Source organism: Panthera uncia, chromosome D2, assembly GCF_023721935.1.
Source record: "Panthera uncia isolate 11264 chromosome D2, Puncia_PCG_1.0, whole genome shotgun sequence".
Classification (NCBI taxonomy): domain Eukaryota; kingdom Metazoa; phylum Chordata; class Mammalia; order Carnivora; family Felidae; genus Panthera; species Panthera uncia.
Window position 1 is genome coordinate 48,781,728 of NC_064818.1, and position 14,934 is coordinate 48,796,661.

Consider the following 14,934-nt stretch of genomic DNA (forward strand, 5'->3'; position numbering starts at 1 on the left):
AACAGGACATTATCAGCTCTTCCCCAATCTCCCATGCTCCTTTTCAGTCACTTTCTCCACAGTGGTAAGCAACAACCTGTCCTCTACCAGCACAGATTCGTTTTGCTTGTTGTTGATCTTTACATACATGGAATCACAGTATTCTTTGTGTCTGCTTCCTTTGCTCACTATTTTTTTGTGAGATTCATATATATGGTTTATTTTGTTATTTTAAATGCTTTTTTGTAGCCCACTGTTTATCCATTTTGCTGTTACTGGGCATTTGGGTAGTTCTCATTTTTTTTTTTTTTTTTTTAACTGAGTTGAATCCTCAGCAACTTTTTTTTTTTTAAGTTTATTTATTTTTGAGACAGAGAGACAGAGCATGAATGGGGGAGGGGCAGACAGAGAGGGAGACACAGAATCGGAAGCAGGCTCCAGGCTCCGAGCCATCAGCCCAGAGCCCGATGCGGGGCTCGAACTCACAGACTGCGAGATCGTGACCTGAGCTGAAGTCGGCGCTTAACCGACTAAGCCACCCAGGCGCCCCAGTTTTCAGTTTTTTAAGCACAGTGCTGCTGTGAGCATTCTTGTTCCAGTCTTTGGTGAACATTTACAGGGTTTTCTGTTGGATATATACCTACAAATGGAATTGATTGCTTCAAGGTTATGCATATGTTGGGTGTTAGTAGACCCTGCAATTTGTAGCAACTTACACATCCTCAATGCTAATTCCTAGCATTGCCTGCCTTTTAATTTTAATCTTTCTGTGGGTGTGTGATGGTGTAGCATTGTGGTTTTAATTTGCATTTTCTTGACGATTAATGAAGTCGAGCACCTACTTCAATAAGCATCATATGCTTATTGGCCATTTACTTCTCTGTGAAGTGCTTGTTCCTGTCTTCTGCCCATTTTTCTGTTGGGTTACCTGCATTTTTCTTACTGGTTTGTAGGTATTCTTCGTTTTGGGGGGTATGGATTCTTGGCCGGATGTGGCCATGCCTCTACTTCCTCTCCGGTCCACGCATCCCATCTCTGTTAACTTTTTGGTGGCACCTTCTACTTTAATCAGTTGCTCATGCCTTTCCAGCAAATGGACTTCTTCCTTTGAACATGCCCTACCAGGCACACTGCCACCTCAGTGCTCTGCACTAGACCCTGCCTGGAATGTTCTTCCCCTAGAGAGCCTCATAGCCCCCTCCCCTGCACTGCTCCGGTGTCATCTTCTTAGCAAGGTCTTCTCCAATATACCGGTTTGATCTTGCAAGCTGTGTAGCAAGACCTATCTGCCACCCCCATCCATTGCTTTCTTTCTTTTTTAAAAACTTTGTGTTCTGTAAAATTTTAAGCCTACCCCAAATTAGAAATATTAGTATAAAGGCCCTTCACATATGTATCATCTAGCATCAATAATTATCAACACTTTTTGCAATCTTACTCTATCCATAATCAGCCTAAATCTTTAATAGATAAATACCTGTTTTTTTGGAACATAGACATCATGCCGTCATCCAGTCTAACAACATCAATAGTATCACAACACCAGTCCATATTCAAATTTCCCATTTGTCTCAAAGACGTCTTGTTACCGTTGATGTGTTTATTTATTTATTTATTTTTCTTTTTTTTCAACGTTTTTTTAAATTTATTTTTGGGACAGAGAGAGACAGAGCATGAACGGGGGAGGGGCAGAGAGAGAGGGAGACACAGAATGGGAAACAGGCTCCAGGCTCCGAGCCATCAGCCCAGAGCCTGACGCGGGGCTCGAACTCACGGACCGAGAGATCGTGACCTGGCTGAAGTCGGACGCTCAACCGACTGCGCCACCCAGGCGCCCCCGGTTGATGTGTTTAAATAAAGATCTAAATAAGGTGTACATGTTGCTTTATTTTTTCCATAGTAATATCACCATTCAAAATACTATGTATTTTGCTTGTTTGCTAATTTTCTGTTTTCCTCCCATTAGAATATCGACCCCATTTGAGCAGTTATTCTTGTCTGTTTTGTTCTTTGCTAGATCTCCAGCACCTAGAACAGTTCCTGGTACCTAGTAGACATGAAATAAATGTTTGTAGAATGAATGAGTGAAGGTAATTGGCAACATGGATGTAATAGCCCAAAGGGTATGCTGTGTCACCAAGGTCAAATCTGTTACTTTACCTCTCTAAAACTTTGGGCAACTTTACTTTTTGGGGGCAGCAACTTTTCTGAGCTTCATTTTCTTATCTGTAAAATGGGATTAACAGCACCAACCGTATAGGATTTTAAGAATTAGGCAAAAATAAGTGTATAGTGGCAGCTAATATACTCTCAATAGAGCTACTATTTTTATTTTTCCGTCTTTGTCGGGCATTTCTAGGAGGCAAAAGCAGGTGAAAGAGGTGTAGTAAAGAACTTGCCTTGCTCAAAGACAAGTCTGGCCTTGGTCCCTGGTTCCTGGGAGGTAACCTCTAAACTCTTGGAATTTTCCAAGTGCCAGGAATGTCTTTTTTATTTATAGTGGCCTCTTAGGTCACACTTGATAGTTTATGCTAACGAGGTGATGCATGGTGGGTCCCTTGGGCCACATGTTATCAACCCTACCTCTGGGGTTGGGGAAAGAGCTGAATGCTGAGTTAAACGCCACGGCTCATCAATAATACCTGCAGATAAAGCTCCCATAATAACTCTAGGCACTTCAGACTAGGTGAATTTCCCTGGTTGGCGATGCTCCATGTGTATGGTCACACACTGGTGATGGGAAGGTAATATGTCTTGAGGGCAATGGAAAGCTTTGTGTTTAGGAACCTTCTAGACTCTTCTCTATGTGTTTCCTTGTTTGGCTGACTTTCACTGGTATCCTTTCTCGGTAATAAACTCTAGCCATGACTGTTGCAGCTTTCAGCCCGTTCTGTGAATCCTTTGAATGCATGATTGAGACGGAGGGTGGTTTTGGGAACCCCCGGAATTTGTGGTTGGTGTCAGAAGTGAGAAAAGTCATGGAAACCATGGCCTCTTAACTTCGTAGGTGGACTCTATCTTTGCAGGTAGTGTCAGAAGTTTGAGGGAGACTTGGCAACTCTGAAGGTCTATCCCCTCAAGCCTCCCATTTGGGCCAACAGCAAGTAGTTGGTGCCAAGAGAAGTGGGATTCAGTAGAATGACCCTGACTCACCGAAACACGTGGTTTGGAGAGAGAAAGGGTGAGAGGGCAAGGCTTGACACACTTTTGATTCCTGGACGGCGGGGTCATCCATGGTATGGACTGGCAGCTCTCATCAGTTACTGGAACTAAACGTTATCAATGGAAATTAGAAATGATGGATGCAGCTTCCAGGGAGTTAGCTCACTGGTTGCATAAGAAAATGCACAGGACATGAGAGAAAAGCAGAACATACTGTTCTTTGGTTATTGTTATTTATACTAGCTAAGATAAAAGTAGTAGAGAGTAGGGGTGAACCCTGAAGACCAGGTGTAGATTTTGGCTGCTCTGAGCCTCTGTCTCCAGCCTCAGGGCCCTTACCAGTGGGTAAAGTAAAAAAGAAAAGCAGAAGAAAGTTTGGGGTAGATTCTGACACTGAACAAACCTTGCATCCTGGCCTGTCCATGCTATGGCCTCTGGCCTCAGAGCTCTGCCACACAGTCAAGTTAAAATGAAAGTTAAGAGAAAGTGTTGGGAGTAACTCCCCAAAGCCGGGCAAGCTTGAAGTAGTGAAAATAGCCACCACAGTAATTGCTCTGCGTACAGAGGAGACAGGTTTCATTTTACTTCTCTGAGTTCCTAGGAAGTTCAGAACTTAGTCTAAAGTCCGATCCAAAACATTGCTCTTGGTGTATTAGAAAGAATGCTAGACTTGGTGTCCAGAGATCTGGTTTTAAATCCTATCTTCAGCGTTTATTATCTGTTTGACTTTGGAATTTGTATTTGTCTGTTTGGGCTGCTGAACAGAATACCAATGACCAGGTGGCTTAAACAACAGAAATGTATTTTCTCACAGCTCTGGAGGCTGGAAGTCCAAGATTAGGGTTGGTTTCTGGTGAGACCTCTCTTCCTGGCTGCTTTCTCACTGTGTCCTCAACTGGCTTTCTTCTTTGTGTGTGAAGTGAGGGAGAGAGAGACAGAAAGTGAGAGAGAGAGAGAGAGAGAGAGAGAGAGAGAGAGAGAGAGACCTGGTGTCTCTTCCTCTTCTTAGAAAGACACCATTCCTGGATGATTAGACCCCACCCTTATGACCTCATTCAACCCTAACTACTTCCTTAAAGGCTCTATTTCCAAATATGCTTACATTAGGCGTTAGAACTTCAACACATGAATCTGGGAGGTATACAATTCAGACCATTACTGAAATGCTCCTTAATTTTAATTTCCTCACATGTACCTTGCTGGCACGCAGCTCTGAAGATCAAATAAGATGTATGTAGGAGATACTTCTACGTGATTTTTAAATGTGTATCAATTTATTTTTTAGATCTCGGCTACGCACTAGACTGTTGAAAGGAGGGGGAGTTATTGAACTGAATTCAGAACTTATTTGAGCAGGTTGAATAGATTACATAATGCTTCTAAGTTGATTTTCAGCATTTGTGAAGAACATGCAGGATCTTTGGGTAAAAGAAAACATTTGCTTCCTGGGTTTGTACGCACTCATTTCAGAACGGGCACACATGGTTAAGGAAGCCGCTTTTAGTCATGACCGGTGGGAGTGGACATCACCAGAAAGTGACTGATGTCACAGAACTTCGATACCTATGAAGTGCAACACAGCCATACAGCATTCTTTGTTCTGAAATATATTTATACGCTGCATCTCTCTCCAAAAGGCTTTGAAGTCGTTTCCCAAAAAGTCTAAAAAACGTATTTGGCAGCTTCAGTGTTGTGTGGCTTATTGACATCAATCATGGAGTAATGGGGCCAGAATCTTCAGTTATTTGTCATTTGTGTGACTGTGAGAACACGCCACAGCCAATTAAAAGAACTTTTAGGTGGCAGTTGGCCTGACACTCTTCACGCAAACCTGACATATCGAACCTAGACTGTGTACGCAAACAACTTTATATTCTGTGCAAACGACATCCACCACACAATCCAGACAATTCTCACCATGTGAAAAGCATGGAATCACGTGGTGGTACAAAAACCCTGATGGTATTTTACAGCAAACATTAGGTGTGTGCTCACCAGTTTGAGCCAACTGTCCATGCGTAAGGCCACTGGAGGAACCAGTAAGGAACGGAGGGGCTTCTAAGTAAGAAGGCATTAGAAAGAAACTATTATAGGATTTGGGTTTGGTGTTTTTAATTTTTTTTAAGTTTATTTTGAGAGAGACAGAGAGAGCGAGCCGGGGAGGGGCAGAGAGAGAGGGAGAGAGAAAATCCCAAGCAGGCTCTGAACTGTTAGCGTGGAGTCCCAGGCAGGGCTCAAAATCACGAACCGTGAGATCATGACCTGGGCTGAAAGCAAGAGTTGGGTGTTTAACAGACTGAGACACCCAAGTGGCCCAGGATTTGGGGTTTTTTAAAAGGTGATTTTGTAGAGGGTTGAGGGAAGTAGGAGTTTGCTTTGGATTGGATGTCAGGAAGCAGGGGTAATTCTATGGAAAAAAGAAGCAGGAGAGAGGCCATTAAGGGATGGGCTGGAGCAGAGAAGGCAAACAGACTTTGGGGAGCAAAGAGTATATCTTGTCCATTTAAGCGGGGGCGGTGGGCATGCAGCAGGCATTTATCTGGGGTGGACGGTTTGTGGAGATGGTTGTGGGAAGAAAAGCCTAAGCATTTGGTTGAGGCCAGATCATAGAAGGTCTCGAATGTCGGAGATGGGGAGCCATCGAAGATGTTTGGAGGGAGAGCGAAGAAATCACAAGAAATGTTAACAGAGACTCACAGCCAACAACCAATCCCGATGTTCCTCACAGGGCTCTCATACTACTTTGACCATCAGTTACAGTAAGAAATACATTTTCTGGTGAAACCCAGTACGTGTACACACTCACATACACGCATGTGCCTGAAACTCATCAAGGTTTAGCCGTGTTGTGTGAGCTGTGCTGTTCTCCACTCCACTCTGCTACGCATCACCCTCCCTACTCTCCCCCATTCTATTCTGCTTCACGCTGGTTTTTATCCTCTAAATTAATTTGTATTCTTACTAAGGAATGGCCCGAGGTTTGAAAAATATTGTTTTAAGGAGATGAATCGGTGTGGCGAGGGGAAATAGGAGCAGGAAGGCTGTTAATAGGAATAGCAGCAGTTCATTTACAAACAAATTCGTTAATTCATTCCTTCCACAAACACTTATTAAGTCTCTGCTGCACACCAGGCATGAAGATACAAAGATACCCAGACCCAGTGCTACCCTTGAAGAGTTTGTGGTCAGTGGGGGAGACAGGTAGCCAATTCACAGTTCAAGTCTTTAATGGGTATAAGAAACTATCTCGGGATGATCTACCTGAGGGAAATAGGGAAGGTTCTCCAGAGGAAGGGTGCTTGAGGTGGTTCTTGAAGACTGAGTTTGCCAAGGGGATAACGGAGTGCATCTTAAGGGAAAGGATAGTGTGACAATGACAAGGACATTTGAAAGTACAAAGTGTGATCTGGGTAGGGTTTATTTATTTATGTAGCAAATAAAAATAGCGTGTATTCAGTTAAATTTGAATTTCAGATAAATTTCAGTGAATAATTTTTAGCATAAATATATCTCCTTGACCTGGAAGAGGCAAGACTTTCTATGTGGCTGGAACATGGTGGGTGTGGGGAAGTGGTAAAGGGGGATCTGGGGGTGGATTGGGATCACGTTGTGAAATGTTATGAAAGAATAAGAATCTCCCCTGTAGACTCATGCTCACACTGAAGGCTAATTTGAGAATAATTATAGAATGCTTGAAAAGAAATTAACAAATACACATAGAGCGATATGTAACCCTTGAGTCCTTAGCTTATTAGCAATAAAGGTAGGATCCCAGTGTGTGGGCGGAATGGTTATTAATTATTAATGATTATTAATTGCACTTGAGTAATTCTTTCTCACTTTCCATCCTGCTGATTTTAATTTCTTCTAAGATGCCTTTGTCCCGGTGCTTAGTTGAGAAGAGGAAATGAACCATTTTGCCATGTATACTGATTTCTTATTATAGTCCAGCCTGAAGCCACATTTCGGTTGTTAACAGTAATGGAGTGAATTACACGTGCGTGATCAACCAAATGAGTCTTTGCTCAGTTTAAGCAATTTTCCAGTGTAATAGACACACGGTGTCTATCTCTCATCCTGCCCCTTGCACTCCCCACCCCGCTCATTTGTGGAAATGGCTCTCCTTCCTCATCCACATTTCACAATGTCATAGGGATGGCCCCTGGGGGGCCAGTGAAGGCACCTGCCCCACGTTGGAGCAGGCGGAGTTTAGTCTCTCTTGTGGTTGTACCTAGAACTTTAAACTCAGGAGCTCACAATAATCAAGTGGTTTGTAGACCTGGATGGGAAAACTACCTCTCTCTTTTTGTGAACTTCTGACTGAAATTTAGCATTTCCTTCAGTTATGGATGTAGCAACAGACCTAGTAGTAGGAGCAGAATCCATGACTTTGTCACAATAGACTCCATAGATGTAGTCATGTTACATCACAGTTGTTGCAAGTTTCTCAAAATATCATTTATGCTTCCTGCTACTTTGAAATTATGGTAATAATCAGATCCTGCCTTGTAATGCATTAATAAGGACACACATATTGGCCAAAATGTTTTTGATAACAACTCTGCATCAAGCACATTGCCTGCCCCATGTGAAGAATGAATGAATGGATGAATAAATGAATGAATGAATGGATGAATATTAACTGATGTCTTACCACCAGCTCAACCACCATCACTGGCCTAAGCTCTCGTATATCTCACTTCAATCCCAACCTCGGAAGGCAAAGTAGACATTTAATAAATAATGGTCAAATTAAATGGAATTATCTACCTTCGTTGCCTCTTTTGCATGTGATTACATGTTAGAGAAATTCACAGCTTTATAAGAACCATTAACTTGTTTATAGATTCACTTCCACATTCATCTGTCAAATATATACCTACCCGTTACTCTGCCTTGGTCTCTCTGTGCAGGTAGTTTGTGTGGGAAGAAGCCTTTACATTCTGTTTCTTCACACTTCATCTCTCTCTGTCTTATTTCTGTTAACTCCAGAAAACTCAGGGAAGTGCTGCCATCTGTTTCTAGCATCCTGCTCTAAGCCTCAGCGTGCTGGTGAAGCTTAAAAACAAACCAGGCTTTGCCCACAGTGTTGATTTTACAGGGTAGGGTCACTTTCAGAGACTGAAGTACCCACTTTGTTGGTTATCTGGGATTTAAGTGTCTTTTGCATACTCGTCTTTGTATTGCTTCCAAGTGGAAGACTGGCCAGGTGAGAAGCCATTCTGCAGTGGGCTGAACAGTGGCCACTAAAAGATAGATCCAGGTCCTAACCTCTAGTGCCTGTGAATGCGACTTTATTTGGAAATAGAATCTTTGCACTTGTAATTAAACTTATAGAATCTCAAGGTGAGATCATTCTGGACTTAGGGTGGCCCTAAATCCAATGACAGTGTCCTTTAAGTGACATGAGAAAACTCAGACACACACAGGGAAGAAGGCCATATGAAGACGGAAGCAGAGATTGGAGAGATGCAGCCACAAGGAATGCCGGGAGCCACCAGGAGCTGGAAGAGGCAAGGAAGGATTCTTCCCTAGGGCCTCCAGAGGGGGTGTGGCCTTGCAGACACCTTTATTTTGGACTTCTGGCCTCCAGAATTTTGAGAGAATAAATTTCTGTTTTAAGCCACCAGATCTGTGGTAATAATTGGGACACTAGTACATTTGTCTCCACTGGACACAGTGGAGAGTACCAAACCAGTACTCAGCCAGTCCTATGGTTTGGGTCACAGATACTGCTACGGTCTGAATGTTTGTGTCCCCCCACTCCTCTCCCCGGAAATTCAAGTATTGAAATCCTAACCCCCCACTGTGATGGTTTTGGAAAGTGGGGAAGCTGAGAGAAGATGCCATCAGGCAGATGAACATAGCTATTGAATGAGCCATCAAGGCATCACCAAGGGATGCCTCGGAACAATGGGAGGCAATCTTTATTAAAGACGTGTGACTTGAGTCCTGCAGACCTTGGAGAGCAGGAGGCTTTTCAGTGGCTGGTTGCAAGGGGAGGGTGGAGCCTGGGGAGAGCGTCCCTCCCTCCCCCAGTCCCAGCCACTAGAAAAGTTCAGGGGGTGTTCAGGCAACAGGGTAACCCCCAGCCCTTTCCCAGTTGGAGCGGAGGTTTGGTGCAAACAGCGGAAATGCAGAGAGCAGTATTATGAGACCATGAAGAAGGGAGGAGAGCTAAGAGAAGAGATGAGGCCCCTGGAGGCCAAGAGCAGCACCAGGGAGGCGGTGGTGTTGGGGTGTGCAGGTGGTTGGGTGGGAGCTATCTCACCAAACCAGTCCTCTCCAGGAGAGAGACTTCTCCCAGTGTATCTTCCCCTCCCCAACAAATCTGGGGGCTCCCCTAGGCGGCAGAGCGAGAGTGGTGGGGAGGCCCGAGGCGGGGCTGTTTGCTTTAGCAAACAGCGGAGCTGCGTGCTAGTGAATCTTGAGAAGGATTAATGCTGCAAATTAAATTAAAATTAGGAAACACACAAACTGAAACAAGACCTTTTAATTTGTAGCCCCAAATAGGCAAACTGCTCTGTTCAGGCAATTAAGCAGCTGCGATGGCGAGCGGCAGCAAAATGCTGGAGCCGCACTAATTAGAACTAAGGTTAATGAATCCAGGAGGTTAAAGCAGGCTGTTAGGAAGTGGACTTGCTCGGCAGTTCTCCCACTCTGCACCCTCCTGGCAGCCAGGACCCCCGTTCCTAGTGGCTGCTGGCACACCAGAATGCCACAGCCTCTCCCCTTTCCCCTCAGCAGGGCGCGCAGGGAAGGGTGAGGCTGGGACAAGATCATTCACTGGCTTTCCAAGAGGCGCCTGGGGTGACCTTTGCAAAGGCAGCTCTAACGGACCCTGGAGAGTGGAGGGTGCCAACGGGACGCCCCACGAGGGGGCGTGCTCCGCCAACTCACCTGCCCTAGGGAGCCTGCCTGCCCTGGCAGGTCCCCTTTCCTCCTCCATCGGGGGCCTTTGCACCCTCTTCATCAGTGAGTGCTATCAACAATGACACCGTTTTTTTCCTTTTGTGTTTCTTATTTGGAAAGGGATACACAGAAAACTTGGGAAATACAGAAAATCACCAAGAAAATAACTGCCCACAGTGCCTGGACTTTGCAATTCCTCTGTTAGCATTTTGGTATGTAATGAGTTGATTTTTTTATTTTTTTAATTAAAGTAACAGCTGGCATCAGAATTCCCCTTTGGCGTGAAATTCTTTCTTTTTCAGAGAAAAATAAACTGATACATTTTCTGGATTCAGCGTGGAAGAACATCTTGTCCCTTGGAATAGGAAGGAGAGGGGGTGTGGGGGCTGGGTGTCCTCTGACCAAAGGGTTTTGGAAGTGGGGGGAAGCTGGATGGGGGAGAGGCTTATGTTGCACTGTGTGAATGGATATTTTGGGGGTGCTGTGAAGAGGTGTTAATTTCACTTCTAGACCCAAACAAGCAGCATAAACCTGAGGGTGGGGGAGGCGGCAGCTCAGGGGACCAAGAGCACTGATGCCCACCGGCAGCTGCAGAAGTCTTTGGCAGGCTTCTGGACCTCCACAGACTGGGGAAGAATGACAGGGTGAGTCAACTGTATCTAGGAATTGGGGAAGGGGAAACATCCAGCCGCTTGCCTTTCCCTCCGAGGGATTTAATTCTGGATCTTATGTTTTAAGTTCACCAATAGTGAAATCAAGAAACGCTAGGCACCCCACCCTCCGTGGCAGTAAAGGAAGAACCCCAGGCCCCCCTCCTCTTTCTCTCAGAGGTCTCCTGGGTGGCTCCAGGCATGCCGTGTGCCCTCCAAAACTTGTGAGTAATACGCCTTGATTTTTCAGTTTCCTGATGGTTACTGCTGAACTTGTCTTGGAATCATAACAAGAACTGGAAGGGCTGGTCCAGCCACCACACTGGCTCTGGGGGGCTCCCTACAAGTGGTACCGGCCCCAGTGAGTGCCCGCAGGCATTTCTAGCCAATAGCATCATTATCTACAGGCTGAGACTGACCCAAAATGATAGTTGTTATATCACATATATAGTTTTTATCCTGTTATAATTTTTCCTACTTTATATTCTTGAACAGTCCCCTGTCCATTAAAAATGTGTGTGTGTACGTACACTTACACACACACCTACATATGTGTATACGTGCAATAAATATATGTGTGTAAACATATATATACATGAAACTTAAAATGTTTAAAAACTGCAATATTCCATCATTTAGATGAACTGCGGATCCCTGTATTTGAATGTTGAGGGTATTTTTCTTTCTTTTTTTTAATGTTATTTTTGAGAGGGAGAGAAGGGGGGGGGGAGAGAGAGAGAGAGAGAGAGCGAGCGCACATGCATGTGTGAGCAGGGGAGGGGCGGAGAGGGAGGGAGACGGAGAATCCCAAGCAGGTTGCGTGCTATCAGCACAGAGACCAATGCACTTCACAAACAGTGAGGTCATGACCTGAGCCGAAATCAAGAGTCAGATGCTTAACCAACTGAGCCACCCAGGTGCCCCGAGGGTGTTTTTCTATGGCAAAGACCTCCCCACCTGATTTTGAATTCAGGGGGCTGAGCATTCATTTCTGAATGATCTTCCACAGCTCTGGCCTTTCCTGCTCCAAAAGACCACCGGGAGTGCCCACATTGGATTGGGGGACCACTCTTATGCTGCACTGGACCAAATATTTCAGTTGTGTGTTTCCATTTCTTCCACTACACTGGGAGCTCGCTGAACTCAGGACACCCCCTGCTTCAGCTTCTCCGCATAGCATCAAGCATACTGTATGGGTTCAGTACATGTTTCAAATAAACGTGAGTTTTTGAGTCAATGGGCAGGCCCACACAAAGAAATTAAATGTTGGGACTCTCCCACCCCACCCCATCAAGCTCATTCCGGGAAGCAGATTAAACTGACAGTTAAATCTACTCCCCACACAGCTTAGATGAGCCCCGAGGGAGGTGAGTGGTCAGGATTCCCACATACATAGGCCCTTTTCATGGGTGACATCCAAAGCGTTTCCTAACAGTCTTAAAAAATTTTTTTTAATGGTTTTATTTATTTTTGAGAGAGACAGGGACAGAGCATGAGTTGGGGAGGGGCAGAGAGAGAGAGGGAGCCACAGAATCCGGAGCAGGCTCCAGGCTCTGAGCTGTCAGCACAGAGCCTGACGCGGGGCTCAAACCCACGAACGGTGAGATCATGACCTGAGCTAAAGTTGGACGCTTAACCAACTGACCCACCCGGTGCCCCTCCCAAGAGTATTTTGTATTGCTGGTTGTTCTGTCTTCTGGAGCTGAAAGTGAGTCTGGGGAGGGGTGGAGGAGGCAGGGAGAAGAGGGGACAATTAGGGGTCTTTCACTGGCATGACTTGATATACTATTACTACTTTGACTTCAGGTAGCCAGACACTTTAAAGATCACATTCCAGTTCTGAAAGAACTTAATACCTCTCGAGGGAAAAATGTGAGGACAAAACCCCATGTGTTGCTATTTTGAATTCGAAGGGTTGAAAAGGTACCCACGCAAAGAATTTCACTAGGTCCGTGATCTTGTAGACTGTATTGTTTCTAGCATTTCTGATACCTGAAAAATTGAGCTGTTAACTGAAAAATATACTTTAAAAAAAAAACGTTTATTTATTTTGAGAGAGAGAGAGTGGGGGAGAGGCAGAGAGGGAGGATCCTAAGCAGGCTTCGCGCTAATCAGTGCAAAGCCTGATGCGGGCTCGAACTCAAGAACCCTGAGATCACCACCTGAGCCAAAGCCCCACACTTAACCAACAGAGCCACCCAGGCACATCAAAATAGCTTTCTTTTTATTGGCAGCTGAGAAGAGAACTACCTTTCAGGACGAACACATCCTTTGGGAAGTGAATGTTTCCTTTTTTTGTTGTTGTTGTTTTGTTTTTTTGTTTGTTTGTTTTTGCCAGCAGCTTCTGTTTAGAGAAGCAGAGTCCTGGTGCCCGTGGCAAGCAGGGCTCTTTCTGTGGCAAATAGAATAAATGGAGTGGCCACTAGGCTACATAATTCCTTTTTCTCTTCTAGGCCACTTGCCAAAAATAATGTAAAATATATAAGGAAGAAAAAAAAAAAGGAAACTGTAGGTATTTTTCAGACATTTCCTTCGACAGAAGTCGGCCTTTTCCAATCTTTTTTCTTTCTTTCACCTTCTTATGGCTTCAACGGAATTTCAGTGAGTTAAGATATTTAACACCAAATCAACGGTGTGGCCATTATACTCTCCACAAAACAGAAATGGAAACTAACCGTAAGAACAAAGAAATAAATGATGTTCTAAACAAAAACACATGCTTTTCAGAGGGCCTACAATCTTAGAAAAGCCCAGGGAGGTGACATAGCTAAACACCTGTGGAATCTAAACTAGCACTGCTTTTAGGGACCATGGCAGACACCATTAATTGATCGCAGGATCCTTCCCACTGTCCGGAGACGTGGCCTCAGAATCACTCTCTGCAAACAGTTCTGGTCCTTTCTTATCAATTCATGGGAATTGGTGCTCAAGATGAAAGCTCTTTGCCCAGTGTGCCTTAGACATGGTAGCCACTCTCTGAAGGAAGTTCCTCATTAGGCCTTGGGTAGGTCATTCAAGGCTTCCTGCATCTGTTTCCAACTTATCTCTGTAGCTTCCAGTAACTGTATGTACCATGAATTCAGCCACATGGAAAGCTATCTGGCCCCCAAATAAAGTCTTTGTTATTCTTAGATTACTAGGTAAATGTCCGTAAGCCTCCGGCACTGCTACCACCCTGCCAACATCCCGGCATCCTTCAGTGAGCCTCCAATGCCTCTGCAGCAAAGCCTCTCACTGTTCACGACTCACAGAATTTTATGTGATCACTTCTTCATTGAAACCCTCACAGCATTCGGAGCCTTATATTAAACCCTAGCAGCTGTTTTGTCTCCAAGACTTTTTATTTTAAGCTGCTTTTAAATTATTGGCCAACGTTTTTGGGTTTCAGAACATCTGGATGAAATGTAAAAGACTCGGCTAATCTTTCCAATGTTTGGCCCACCCAATGCCGAGTCAGTCTGAATTTTTTTTTTCCTTTTCCTAGATTGAATTGATTTGAATTTTCTGTTTTCCTCTGCAGTGTGAAACCACTCATTCTTGTTTTCATTGCCCCAGTCAAAGCTGTATCTTAGCAACTATTTTGGAGGCACTTTTCAGTAGACTATGTTTTTGTGCAAAGGTAGGTAACTATACCTTTCTCAGAGCATAACAAATATATAGATAGCTACAGGCTCACCAGCCTGATGATCACGAATTTCATGGTAGCGACTCCCTGACATCTCCATAATATTATTATCCATGATAAAATGGAAGTTAGAATAAAGTGAGTCTCTCCTAAGGGTGGTCAGGTCATAGTACACTAGAAAAATCCAACTTCAGTATATGACAGCCTTAACCTTGGAAGTCTCATGTCCAAATATTGCCTTATGTTGCAAAGAAGTTTCCACATGTGTAGAAGGGACATGAAAAACATTCTGAAAAATAATCGACAGTTCTTCTGACTTAAGAAAAAAAATCTACGTTATGTGTGTCATGTAAACACAGACTTACTTAGGTTGGTGTCAGATTATTCTTTTTAAAAATATTTATCTATTTTGAAAGAGACAGAGAGAGAGAGTGTGTGTGAGAGGGGGACGAGGAGAGAGGTGGAGAGAGAGAATCTGAAGCAGGCTCCGCACTGTCAGCACAGAGCCTGACTTTGGGCTTGATCTCTCGAACCATGAGATCATGATCTGAGCTGAGATCAAGAGTAGGATGCTTAACCGACTCAGCCCCGTGTGTCAGATTATTC

The 14,934-nt window shown here is 44.3% G+C and overlaps 1 long non-coding RNA gene across 1 annotated transcript; it reads left to right on the forward strand.

The window, feature by feature from the left end:
* Window positions 1-10,180: 10,180 nt before the first annotated feature.
* LOC125933525 (uncharacterized) lies at window positions 10,181-12,496 on the forward strand. The gene is made up of 3 exons (XR_007460980.1): window positions 10,181-10,265; window positions 10,356-11,064; window positions 11,713-12,496. It is a non-coding gene; the product is annotated as an uncharacterized LOC125933525 (long non-coding RNA).
* The last annotated feature ends 2,438 nt before the right edge of the window (window positions 12,497-14,934 follow it).